Source organism: Vulpes lagopus, chromosome 2, assembly GCF_018345385.1.
Source record: "Vulpes lagopus strain Blue_001 chromosome 2, ASM1834538v1, whole genome shotgun sequence".
Lineage (NCBI taxonomy): Eukaryota > Metazoa > Chordata > Mammalia > Carnivora > Canidae > Vulpes > Vulpes lagopus.
In genome coordinates this window covers 116,996,095-117,009,735 of record NC_054825.1, presented here as the reverse complement: position 1 = coordinate 117,009,735, position 13,641 = coordinate 116,996,095, and positions in this window count along the sequence as shown.

Sequence of the window (13,641 nt, the reverse complement as noted above, 5' to 3'; positions counted from 1 at the left end):
TTCCTTTTTAAAAGATTTTTTATTTATTTTAAAGATTTTATTTATTTGAGAGAGAGAACAAGCAGGGGGGAAGAGCATAAGGAGAGAGAGAGAGAGAGAAACAGGCTCCCCACTGAGCAGGGAGACTGACCTGGGGCTTGATCCCAGGACCATGGGATCATGACCTGAGCCAAAGGCAGAAGCTTAACACACCAAGCCACCCAGGTGTCCCAAGATTTATTTATTTATTTGAGAGACAGAGATCATGAGTGAGAGAGAGGGAGAGAGAACCCAAAGTAGACTCCACACTGAGCGTGGAACCTGACACAGGGCTCAATTTCAAGACTGATATCACAACCTGAGCCAAAATCAAGAGTCAGACACTTAAGCAACTATACCACCCAGGTGCCCTGAAATAAACTTTTCTAAAAAGGAATGGTACTCTCCCAAATAGCATGGAATGCAGTGTACAAAAAGATCAAAGACATCATGAAATACCTCAGTGACATGTACGTTTGCAGTTGAAAACTATCACTGTGGGTCAAGTGAGAATTAAGCCAGTTAATTGGAAACATAGATGGTTAGTTGAAAATGATCAGGAACATGGAGGCCGCAATAATGGTAGGCCCAGGAAAGCAAACAAGTTGATGAGTGGGGACTGGTGAGATAACATAGCAGTGTAGCTCATGGAATCTTTAGTCACGTGACAAAGGTTCCAATTTCACCTCAACACTCCCCAGCTTTGTAACCTTAAGCGTGTGTCATTATCTCTTTGAATCTCACTTTCCTCAATAGGATTATTGTGGAAAGTAAAAAACAAAAACAAAACAAACAAACAAACAAAAAAAAAAACAAAGACAATGAAGGTAAAGCACTCAATGTCATGCTACCATATAGGATATATTCATATATGTTTTTTGTTGATGTTAATGCTGCTGCTGATGGTGATATCTTTTATAGATTAAATGCTTAAAATAACCTCTATTAGCCCTGAAAAAAATATTGTCAGAAATTTCCAAATTAGTGGATTAAACATGAAAGTTGGTTATCAAAATATAACTCTTTCCCAAAATATCTGGTGATGACCAGGAGGGCAGGCAGGAGTTTGGAGACCTCAGATGACTAGGGTCCCTCGCTGGTTAGATGAAAGATAAAAGTGTGTGATGACAGGAGAAACAGAGGAGTCAACCCCCCATTGCACAAAAAGATTAGCCAGATTCTCTGGTTGCAAATATTCCCTGCTAATTATGTCAAGATTCACGGATTCAACACACCCATACGGAGAGCTTACTCTATCTTATGCATTATACTAGGTTCTAAGAAATGACCATGCCCCTTGATCTCCAGGAAGTCACCAGATATCAATATAAATCTCCTCAGCTTCCTCGAACTTTGGGAGGGTAAGTATGAATGAGACAATAGATCAAAGGGAAAAAGTCCTGCAAATGAGGCCCAACCAGTGGTTGGGGACAGATCTCAGCATGCCTATAATTATTAGGGGAAACCAGACCTGCTCTAGCACTTCTCAGAACACCAGCACATATTTTAATTGCCAGCTTACTTATCCATCTGCCCCACTGGATTCTGAGTCCCTTGGGGGCCTGGCCCAAGCTTGTGCATCATCATGGCTTCCCAGAATCTAGAATAGTGTGTGACTGTGAAAAAAATATTTGTGAAATTGAGTGATCTTGTTGATTTCTTGGATCAGCTCAATCTGATTAGTCATGATTAAATTTTCTTAATAAGGATTAGAAAGGTCATAGGCTTTAAAATGACAGAAGGATTATGAAGAATGATATCAATAAATAGGGAAGTAAAAATTAATAATATTTTGGCAACATAGCTGCAAGAAACCTATGGGTAAAGAAGGAAACAGAAAACCAACCAAATTTGAAAACAGAACAATTACCACCTTGTAATTGAAATGTGAGAGTGGCTGTATAGGATGCGAATGCTTATTTAGAATGCAAAGCGATACAGGAGAACATGTTAGAACTTCTTTCTCGCTGCTTGTGTAATTAAAACAAATGAGTTTCCATTCACACAAATCCTGCCTAAGTTATTTCAGAAGGTTCTATTTAGAAGAGAAATGGATATGTTAATGTTTTCCAAGCACTAAAAGATATGAAATGAGCGTGCATGCTTTTCCCTAGTGATGATTGTTTTCTTAATAAAGGACCAAGGTTAAAAGTAAACAAATGAAAAAGGATGAACGCCGAGAGAAGACAAAAAATTAGACAAACACAAAGTTTCATTTTAAAAATCATCTGAGCCATATACTATCTTTCCAATACCAGTGTGCCTATGTGGTTATTAATCAACACAAAGAAAAAAGGCAAAAAAAAAAAAAGGAGGGGGCTTCCTCTCTTCCACCAGTTGAAAATAGGCTACGGTGGCTATGCCATTTCCACCAATCTTCTCTCTAGGGTCTTAGATGTCTGCTGAGATCGTGTCCAAATGGCAAAAGCAAAGGAATCCCAGAGGAGTCTGGGATTTCTTCAGAAAAAAATACCCAAAGAATGTGCCAACAGAAATAAAGCCACAGACCATAAACTCCTAAAGCACTTCCCAGACCTCTGAGGAGTCAAAAGACACAGGAAATTTATTAAGAGGATTAATCTGATTGAAAGTCAGGTGTGCTAGTAGCTGATCATGCTTTTCCATAACTCACACAACACGTAAAAAGAGAAATTTGCCTGCAGAGCAAGCAATTGCCAAGTTTCAATGCCTGAACACCCAAGGATATAAGGGATTTGGGAGATACCAAAAAAACAGGGAATATAAAAGATTTCATCATTCCATAGGAATTTTATAGTATAGAAGGCAAGGTGCTGGAGGAAACTTAGATTGAGGCCTTGACCTGATCCATCATGGGAGGTTACATTATTTTTCATTCACTTCACCCTAGAGGCAAAGACTATATTTATCTATAATGGAATGCTAACGAATGCAAATGTTGCAAGACCATAAAATAATGCTTTGCTAAGACATCACAAGATAACTCCTGAAGGGTAAAGCAAATAAAGAAGATAAATTAATTCTAGTTCAGGGAAAACTGTACTTTAGCACTTGTTTCATTAAGAAATATGAAATAAAAGAATACGGTTGATACTAAAACAAAGGATTTAGGTTAAACATCAGGAAAATTTTTCAAATGATAAAGCAGGTGTAAGGAACATGCTTATCAAATTCTGAGGTTGAGGCTATCTTCCTGAGGAAGGATACTCTTTGTTTATATATAACATCCATAAGACACAAGAATGGCCAAGTGCAATCTACTCCTTAGCATAATAGTTTTCTCTAGAAAAAACAAAAACAAAAACAAAAACCTTATACATTTTGGGATTTCTGCTTTTTTTTTTTTTTTTCATTTCTGATGGGTGTGTATTTGTTTAGGACAGAAAATGGGAGGAAAGGTAGATGATTTTTTTTTTTTTTTAAGAATGCTGGACCTATCTTTTCCTGGGGGTCTCCTAAACATCTTATCTGTGTTATACTGTTTAAATGACATGACTACCCTTTGAAGTATATATTACAATTTATAGGTTTTATTATTTATATCTTAAAAACCAAAAAACTGAGACTGACAAAATTTAAGGCAATGGCTCAAAGCCACACTGCTAAGAAGTAGCAGAGCAGGGAAGCACATCTGTCCATGTGTCTCTCAAAAGCTCATGCTATTAAGCCTATATTTTGCTGGGTTTTTTTTATGTGATCCTCAAAGCCATTTCAAGTCCTAGAATTATGTGTGATATACTCTAATTGGGAACATCTATTACTTTATTCCCGTAAATCTATGAAATGCATTACTTCCCCTTCCATCTCCCAGAAAAAGAAAAAGAGCAGCACCTGCTAAAGAAGTGGTCTAGTTGAATGATGCCTCGGTCCTAAACTGAGAAAATAGGATACTAGGGGAGAGAATGGAAAAAAATTTAGCAATTAGCTGGAACGTGTGGGTGAGGATATGGGATTAGTTGATGATTTAAAGAAAAACAGAAATAAAGGGGAAGGAGTAGTTTCAAGGAAAATATAATGGTTTCAATGTTGGACATGAGCACTTAATAATAAGATATTTTGCTACACCAATAATTAAATCTAGTTGGATAGGGTCCAAACTGGACTTTCCTTTCAGTTGTTCTTTATAGCATAATGAGACAGCAGTGAATTATTTTTGTACACCAATAAGATGTGCAAGCAAGGCAAATATCCGACATTTAAAACTTGTTCTTTATAAACAGCAATATGTGCTGTACTTGTGATTATAGGTATTAAACATAAAAATACTTCACAGCTGATTCTAAGTTAATAAATTTACCATAGCATTGAAAATGCGCCTCCCACTGACAGAAAAATATCATACTAAATATTGAATGCTCCAAGAGAGAGAAAACATAGCTAATCACAACAGAGAGATAGTAGCTCAAGTTCTATTAAGAAAGTTCCTGAATTTTAACTGCTCTGAAGCAGCAGACTAAGAAGACTTTAAGTAACACCGCATCTAAAAAGGTAGTACACACAGTGACTACATTGCATTGATTCTAAGACTTGAAAATCCAACATCTAGCCAAGAATGTGATACTTCATTTATTATACATTAAATTCCATGCATTCTATGAATGCAGCTGTATTATAATGAAAAGCAATTTGAGGGAAATCCAAGATAGCCCACTGGTTTTAAAATTCAGCATAACTTGGCTGCCACTCACTGGTAATATCATCAATGTTATAGACTTTACTCCATAGCCTCAAAAATAGAATTCCTTCAGTGTTTATGATATTTTGGCCATTTGATGATAAATGTCATTAAAGTGCCTAGAGTCTGGCTCTCTCTTTCCACAGCCTTTCCTCTCAAATAACTGGTGTGAAATTTCTGAATAAAGTTCTACTCTTTTAATTGTGTCTGCCAATGGGGTGATTTTCATCTTAAATGATTCAGGTAATAATATCATACTTGGCATACAAAGGGGATACAAGCCTTTTTTTGCTTTACATTTCTCACTTCAGTGAAGTGTCATGTACAGCTAGGTTGGGCTAAAAATATGTACAATGATATTTAAAAATTGACATGCAATTTCCTGTACAGTGGAAAAGAAAATATTTCTAGAAATATGGTGATAATAGCATTTTCTAAATTGGCAAACGTGAAAGGGCCTATATATTTTACCCTCAAAAGATGAGAGTAGTCATAAGAATTTACCTCATGGGCATCAGTTTAAAAAGTCGATCAGGCAATGTAAGGAGATATTTGTTCTTCTCCAATGTATCATATCTCTGAAAGATAAGTGGGGGAGCAGAGAGGACATTGCCCTAGAATTTAACACTTTAAAATAATCCCACTCAAAAAATGTTGGTGCTCAATTTCCAATCAAACATATTTTGATGGATGGAGAAGGAGCGGTAAGAATTCATCATCAGCTGTTCAATGATTAGTTTCTAAGAGGAAGTAAAAGCTTTATATAAGTAACAAAAAGATGTTTGGAGGACTGTTTTTCCTTTAGAGTACAGCTTTTTCCCCAGGAGCACAAATTACTTAATGATGATTAACTCTTTAAACAGACAAGAATGGAAATTCGATCAGGAAATTCAATCTTAGAATAGTTAATTTATCTGATTACAAGGACCACTACCAAATTTCTAAGTACCTTCAGAATCTTGGTCCAGCAAGTGTCAGGGCATTCGAAGTCAAGAGGTTTTCTCACCTAAAATGTGTTGTAGTTGGAAAACTAAAGAGCAATCAGGTAGTAAACATGCATGCTATAGCATAGTGCGTGGTTTGGTGTGTGGGCTGTACAGTTAGAGGAACCAGGACTTTCTCTTCACTGAGTGTTGAGTCTTGGGTGATTACTCGATCACCAGAACACTGTACTCTGTGGCTTCTTTCCTTCGCTCTAAAATGCAGCTAGTAACAATTGCTTCCTCATTGGGTTGCCATGAAAACATTAAAGCGTTTGAAAGAGTGACTGACACATAATATGCTCCTCTTACTATTTTAGTCTTTAAAATACAATGTGAAATATAGCAACATATAATATTTGTTGAACAGGCTTTTTTTCTCTTTGACTCCTTTTCCTATGGTGGTTGACAGCTCAAATTACTACTAGAGGTCAACTTGTGTCAAGTTGTTTTTTTTGTTTTTTTTTTGAAAGACACTTTTGTACATTAAATGCACAGGGATATGAATCATTTCCACAAGGAAATGTGATATTTTCTCATTTTTATTAAATGCCACCCTCTCCAGCTACCTAGTTCCCCTCCTCCACATTTCGTAGAGTGCAAGAAATATTTTCTTTGATTTTATTGTAAACTAATCAACAATATTCATGCTATGATTAAAAGGCAACTGAAACATGGCCTGAGTTGGAAAGGCCAGAGTGAGAAGGAGCTGCTAAATTGAAGAGGCACATCACTATTGGAAAGGGGGAGCAACTAGTCCCCTCTGGGGATTGGTGCTTTGCAGAAATATGAGCTTCGAGATAGCTGATTTTTTAATAGGACAAAAATGTAAACTTTTAAGTGTAATTTTTAGATAATTAAATATTGTGCAACAGATCCAAAATAGTTCTGTGGATAACATTTGGCTTGACTACAACCAGTGCACAACCTTTGCTCTGCATTGTGATGAGCATCTATGATAAATGTAACATAGAATTATGATATTAAAAATCATATTTACATGTGCTCATTTAAAAAAAATGTCCCTTTCTTACAGAACTGTTTTATTTTCATGGGCTCCAATTTAGTTATTCTGAGTTTTTCTTAACATCCTCTTCCACCTTATTCTCCCCCCCACCCACATACACCATATTATAAACACTACACATGTATTTCATTGACTACACTGAAGAAATTTTATGTACATGTGTTTGTGGTATGCAAATACACATATTCGAAGTTTCTTTGGTATATCTTCATATTGTCCCAAATTGTATTATAAAAGTTTCAAAATACCCAGAAAAGTTGAAAGAACACCATGAACAACCATGCAACCTCTGCCTAAGTTTACATTATTTTACCATATTTGCTTCATACATACATTTACCATATTTGTTTCATATGTATACATGAAAAGGGCTTTTTAATGTTTAAGCGAATTCTGTTTTATAGGATTTCATATCAAATTTGCTACAATAAACACCCATATTAAAAAACAAATGTGTAACAAAAATAAATAGTTAATAATTTTACAATAGACAAAAGGACAAGAATACAAGTTATCTTGGGAAAATCTTCTTGTGTGAAACATCTGTATTTATGGATGGGCATGATCTTACAAATACACATGAAAATAACAAATACCATTTGAATAATACTCAGCATTTACACTATTCTCATGCATTCTCTCATTTAAATTACAAATAATTTCTGAATGAAATAGGTTCCATTATCAAAGGTATAATGCAGAGTAGATGTTCATATGTATATGAAGCAAATATGATAAAATATTTTAGACAGTCTGCAACTCCTTTCAAAAAAATTTCTAAATCATTTGAAAGGAATTGCAAACATTATGAATTTTCATTCCTAAATATTTGAATGTGCATTTTCTCCAGATTAACACAAATATCAGCATTAAGTGGGAAAAAGAGTTCCTTGCTTCCAAAATCATGAATATTATTGTATCTTTTTATGTTCCACTCAGTTGTGCATTAATTATATATTAACTCATGTAATAAACATTATCAAATGCTTTCAATTTGCCTGATACTGTGTAGGCCCAGAGATGAAAAGATCTGGCACTGGCACTCTAAAACCCTCACTGCGTAGTAGCAAAAAAGGACTTTGTGTAGTGAGACATACATAGTATGGTAGAGGCAAGAAGAGAGCAGTATGGATTTTAGGAGATACCCAGGAATCAGGAGTAAGGAAGGGGTAGGGGAAAAGGTCAAATCTGATTCTGTATTGAGGAAAGTAAGTTTAATTAAGACTTAAAAGATGGTATGAGGTTAGTCAGGTGAAGAACTTGAAATAGCATATTCTAGGTCTTGGAGGAGTATGTGCCAAGGTACTGAGGTCAAGATGATGCAGCATGATTCGAATATAACTAGGGAAATGTTAGTATAGCTGAAGTACTTTTTATGTGCCATGGAGCACCCAAGTGCTGGCTAGTCATTTTTAACTTGTTTAGTTAGTTGTGAATAACTGTCATGGATTCTCCAATATAGAAAGCATCTCAGATATTTTCGGCAAGAGGGATCATAAAAGAATTAAAGATTTTCAACGTATTAGAAAGGTTGAAACAGCAAATCAAAGCCTGGGCCTCCATAAAATTATATGGTTACTACCTATAGGATGCCTCTGGAGCTGTGCTGAATCACTAGCTGCTGCCATGAGCCAACCACCATACCCGCAGGAGTCTGTAGGGCAGGCCCTGGAAGATTGCTCAGGGAATCTGCTGATTCTGCAACCATACCTGCCACTGACAACAGCTGAATGCAGGTTGAAAGATGGCATGTGCATCATTTTCACGTTCTAATATTCACATAAATACATTTAATTGGTAAGAATATTTTGCTTCTAGAATCCTAGACACAATGGAGTCTGGGAAATGCAGCCTTTATTTTTTAATCTTTTCCATCAGAATGAGGGTGGAATGGAACTGAAGGAGTCAGGGGATACAGTAAAGTTTTTCTGACTCTCTCCCAGCTGGCCTCCTTTCTGAACTGAATGCACTGTTACAATCACTGAGTAACTATTTAAGGTACAGACTGTTGACAAATGTGTTTCCTTTGGCTTTTCTATTGAGCATAAACTGCATCAATTTCTTGCACAAAGGATGAAGCCATGATCTTGACTTTTAAGACACAGTCATGAAACAAACTGAATTTAACAATCCAGATAATTAACTTTTCCCCCAATGGCTTTAAGTATACGACTTTTTATTTTGGAAGATGGTAAAGCACAAAAATAAGAATAAATTAATGAGGAATTTGTCATGCCATTCTGAATTTTAAGCAAAAATAAATACATATTTATTGAAGTAGAATTACTGACTGATAGAATTTTTACCATATCTACAAAGGTGATTAACTTCAAACATCTGCAAGACCAAATATTACTTTTGTGTTTGCTGAGATTAATGTTATAAAAGCATCAAGGCATAAAACAATAATTGATAAGAATCTTAGAAGATATGTGTTCCAAATCCAATCAATATTCTTATAATATTCATTTCAAGTAGACATCCAACCTCTACTGGAATTTTTTTTTTTTAAGAAAGCAGAAACTACTGCTTGTCTCATTACCATATTCCATTTTGTACTCACTACAGTAAAATATCTCCTGAATTCTAACCCTCAGTCCTAGTTCTGTACTTCGGAGCCATTAAAGTTAAATCTATCTCCTCTTCTGTCTCATGACCTTTTAGTATTTAACGTTTGCAGTCACGTTCCCCTTAAATCTTCTCTTCTACAAACTAAATAATAACTAAGTAACTAAATAATCAGGCATCTTTAGTCATCGTTTCCGGCCATCATGACATATTCCAGTGCCCTTCAACTTGGTCTAGAGATGATCAGATAATTGTAGAATATAACACAACTATATTTAGTGTAGATAAAGCATGGACCAGAATTTTGGAGGTTATATCATAGAATGTGTTGGTTTGAGTTGAGCTTACTAGCAACTAAAAATTATGTATTTTTAAATGTACTGCTCTTAAGTCATTTCTCTCCATCTTAAACACATTTGGCTATAGTACCTGGAACTACATCCCCGAGTTTTATTACTACAAGTATTGACCTGTTTATTACATGCATACTTAGCTTTTTGATTTATAATCTCATGGTTAAAGGCAGATGCTATACCTCCAAAGCATCACAGTTTACTCCCAAGAGTAAGAAGTAAAAAAGATGAAGGGCTATAAAAGCAGCGGCAATAAATTTTACTAGTGTCTCATTGGTCAGAAATATGTCAAATGTCTATCCCTACCTGCAAAAGAAGCTGAAAATCAAGTATTTTGCTCCTAAGCCTCTTTTGTATAACACAATGAGAAATTTGGTAGTGAGAAAGATTGATCATAAACCAACCTATAATATCTGCTACAGTGTATAGTATGTGAACTTACACTGGTTCCCATTGAACACAGCTACTTGTAAGAAACAGGCATAATCCAACCTTTTAATTATTCATTCTGGAAAGTTTTCTATGATTATTTTCATTCTCATTAATTTAAAGTTTATAGAAACCATTTTCTCGCATTCCTTACAAATAAGAATAACAGTTATTGGCAATCTTCCATCACTTATATTTTGCTCCACAGTTTTTTAATCTTTCAGTGATTTTCATCTATAAATTCATCTGTTCAGTGATTTTCATCTATAAATTCTTTCAGGATGCAATTAACCTAGTCCAGAAAACTAGAACTCATTTAGAGCAATTATGTGCATGTTTAACTTCTAGTCAATAACTTGGCTTCATTTCTCTATTGCCAATAAACTTTCTAGCCTTTTGAAAGTGCAGCTTATTCTTATCAACAGAGAAAAGATTTAAGCAAGTGAGAGTTACAGACTATAGTTCATTTTTTAAATATTTTTCACATTTAGCCCAAAACGCTAAGCCTAGGCCTGCTTTCCTTTCCTTCTAGTTCCAAATATAGAAAAATCCCTATTCAATCTTCTTTATTTTTGAAATTTAAAATCATTTTGATCTTTTCTCTGAATTTGTAAGAAATTTCTTTTAAAGTCAGACTAACATATTTCCCCAATCCACCACATCTAGCAGGTACACTAATAATACTTTATTGATTTCTCTACTTATACAATGATTTGCACACAGAACTAAGTCCAAAAGAGTAGCAGTCCACATTTCCTAAACTCCCAGGTTAAATCATGAATACAACAGGTCACCTTAGCATAGAAGGAGGTAATTGGTGAATTAGAGCCAACTGCATTTTTATCCTATTGGTTTCTTGTAAAAAGGTCAGTACATCAAGATGGGGAGATTAAAAGGTTACAGAAAAACAAAATTCTCATAAGCCCCAGTGTGTTGGGTCCAGGTTGGATGTAATTGGACATTCTAAGTCTCATAATTTGAAACTGTATGAAATTCAATGGGTAATGAAGTGTCATGAATAGTATTAAAGTGAATTTCCTTCATGCTCTTATTGTCCAGAGAAGAGTCTGAAAATGACCAAAATGACAACCCTTCCTTCCAGTGGTTAAAACTTCTGCTAAATAGCATAACAGACATATTTGAAATTAATAAACAAAAACCCTACAGTATTAAGGGTCTTTGTAATAATAACCCTATTTAATGCTGTTCACCTTGGAAAAAATAAAAACACAAAACAATACAACATGATTAATGAGCCTGAAATTTTTAGCTTCGTGAAGACAAGTTTGCTCACCAATTTTTTTGTCATCAGTCTCAGCAATTAAAATAAGAAAGGATTCTATAATATGATGGTCTAGTGAAACTCAATTCTATAATTATGTAAAATTTTTCAAAGTATTGAAATATAAAAGTTTGCAACTTATTATAGAAGTTATATGAAATTTTCCAGGCTAGCAGAGTGAATACTGCAAAAAACTTCATGTGTATTGACTGACAAGCTGCCATGTTAATGTCTCTGAATATATTTAGGGAGATGTTACAGTTACTACTGATTCTATACTTGTAACTTGAAAAGAGATGGAAACCAGATGACATGGGTGCACACTAGTACCCAGTTCAATGAAGTGATTAATTTTTATGTAGTGAGCTTCAGAATATTATGACAAATTGTGTTTAGATACTGTGAAAATTATTTCTGCAAAAAATAAATTTTTTGTTTATATATGCTCACCTTGAAAGAAACGCCCAAATCACAATAGCATATGACTTGTGTATATTGAACAGAAAATCAGTTCTAGTGAGTAAAGAATTTCTTAATATTTTCAAGGCTACCACATACACATTGCTTTGACAAAACCGAACCACTTAAAATTACGATACAGCAATTTGGTTCTTTCTTAAAAGACAAATTTGTTTTTTTGACTCTGGTCAAAAATAATTTTTAACTTCCCCAATGTATTTTAATCTTATACTTTGAAGCACATTTCTCACATTCTCAATAGTCTTATAGGGTTGTATTATTAGCTCTCCTCCTTTTTAAAAAATATTTATATCTTTGAGAGAGAGCGAGCTTGCTGCATGCATGCACACACATGTGCATGCAAGCATGAGGTGGGGGGGTGCGGTGCAGAGAGAGAATCCTTGAACGAATTCCCCCCTGAGAAGGAGGCCTGACAAGAGGCTTAATCCCAGGACCCTGAGATCATGACCTGAGCCAAAACCAAGAGTCTGAGTCTTAACAGACTAAGCCACTCAGATGCCTCAGCCCCCTTTTAATGACCAATGGGTTGAACCTAATACAAGTGAGATCCTTTCCCAAGATCACTCATTTTATAAGTAGCAAAGCTATAATTCAAATCCCTACATTCTAAATCTCCTTCTAGAGGTCACACTCTTTCTTCTATTTCATGATATTCCAACTGCTGCACTAATCTAAAGGAATTTAAGGCCAGTATCCCACAGTATAGCTTTTGATCATATACTCTCTGTATAGTTGTCTTACTATTTATTTATTTTTGTATATGTCCAGATCATCACATAAGAATTTAGTTCTTTGGGATTATGGAATGTATCATACAATTCTTCTTTATTCTCTTCTGCAACCAAGAACAATGCTGAATGCCCACTGGATACTGAATAATGGATATATTTATGAAAGTGATTGTTTCAATAAAATATAGTACATTGTAAAAACTCTTATTGTTTTCAATTTGCTTTCAAATGGGTTGACTTAGGAAAAATAAGACTCTTGGTAAGAATCTAGAATTAACTCTACCATCAGTGATATCAATTATGTGAAAAAAGTTAAAATCATGCTCTTTACATATAAAAAGATGGAAATAGGAGATTTTAAACACCAAAGCCGTAATGAATAAAATAAATGGCAATGAACTGACAAGATCATAAGAAATAAGGCTTTGGTCTACTGGACATATGCCCTAGAGCCAGGATAGTTGGAGGCAACGAGGCTTTGTCTCACCCAGCTTTTATTAAGAAAGCTAGCAGATTAGCTATAGGAATGATTAACTTTGGGAAGCATAAAAGAATAGGCTATTAACTCAAAGAGGGGGAGCGGAAGAGCTGTATCTGGAGAACAATGTGGTCAAGAGTCAGTGTGCTGACCCAGAATCTCGTGTATCCCCAGTGTGCCGAGCACTACAAGATTCACTTCTCAGATGAGCTTCGCAGCTGGTTCCCCACAGACATATGGCATCAAGGAATTCTCTGAAGTTATAGTATGACATGTTCATTACAGTGTAGATTATAATAGAAAAAATAATAATAAAGAAATGACCCAAGTATACAATAAGGTACTGTTCCACAAATTATGAAACATTATATTCCTGAATTTAAAATGATGTAGAATTTTTTAATGATAAAAATGTTCATACTGTATTTCGTGAAAAGCCAGCTACAAAGTAATAGGTAAACAATGATCTCACTATATATTTATGTGCACATGTGTTTCTTTTTTGTATGTTACAGGGTAGAAAAATGGGAATCTTTCTGTATCATTTCTGAGGCTTCAATACCATAAGCAGCAAATAATTCCACACTGCAAAGGCAGTCACAGAGGTACAAAGGGAGTGATTCATATCAGCATTGTGACCA